Below are 906 nucleotides of genomic sequence, written 5' to 3'. Positions count from 1 at the left end.
TCACGCCTGTAATCCCAGCACTTTGGGAGGCTGAGGCTGGCAGATCACTTGAGACCAGGAGTTTGAGACCAGCCTGGCCAAAATGGTGAAACCCCCGTCTCTACTAAAAATACAAAAATTAACCAGGTGTGGTGGTGCGTGCCTGTAGTCCCAGCTACTCAGGAGGCTGAGGGAGGAGAATTGCTTGAACAAGGCAGGCGGAGGTTGCAGTGAGCCAAGATCACACCACTGCACTCCAGCCTGGGCAACAGAGTGAGACTCCTTCTCTAAATAAATAAATAAAGCCATGAGTGTTCGTGCTTATACAGGGCAGGACTGTATTCCTCACCCAGACATTTGGTGAGCAGGGCAGTAACAGAGGAAATTAAAAATACAGCCCCTCTAGCTGCCAGAGTCCCTGCCCTGTGACCACCACCAGCAATAAAACATGGGGCTCATCAGTCCAGTCACTCAACAAATACCCGTTCTTTCATGCGGCCAGTATATGCCATGCAGGGCAGAGATGCACCTATCTGTATATGTAGGGCCTGGCGCACAGAGGTCCCTAGCACATGGTTGCTGTTGTTACAGTTAATGATCACCTAGCCCTGATCATCCAGCCTCATCCTCAGGTGGAGAGGGAGGTCGGGAGGGGGGTGGGGGGATGGACGATGGTGACAGTGACTGACAGCCTGGCTTGCCCTGAGTCTAGACTGAGGGCTGGGCACAGTGGCTCACGCCTGTAATCTCAACACTTTGGGAGGCCAAGGCAGGAGAATTGCTTGAGTTCCAGGAGTTCACTACTAGCCTGGGCAACAGAGTGAGACTCCGTCTCAAAAATTAAAAAAAGATCTAGGGAGCTGGGTGTGGTGGCTCACACCTGTAATCCCAGCACTTTGGGAGGCTGAGGTGGGAGGATCACTTGAG

The sequence above is a fragment of the Gorilla gorilla genome, chromosome 18 (genome assembly GCF_029281585.2).
Source record: "Gorilla gorilla gorilla isolate KB3781 chromosome 18, NHGRI_mGorGor1-v2.1_pri, whole genome shotgun sequence".
Classification (NCBI taxonomy): domain Eukaryota; kingdom Metazoa; phylum Chordata; class Mammalia; order Primates; family Hominidae; genus Gorilla; species Gorilla gorilla.
Note: the sequence above shows the minus strand (reverse complement) of the source record.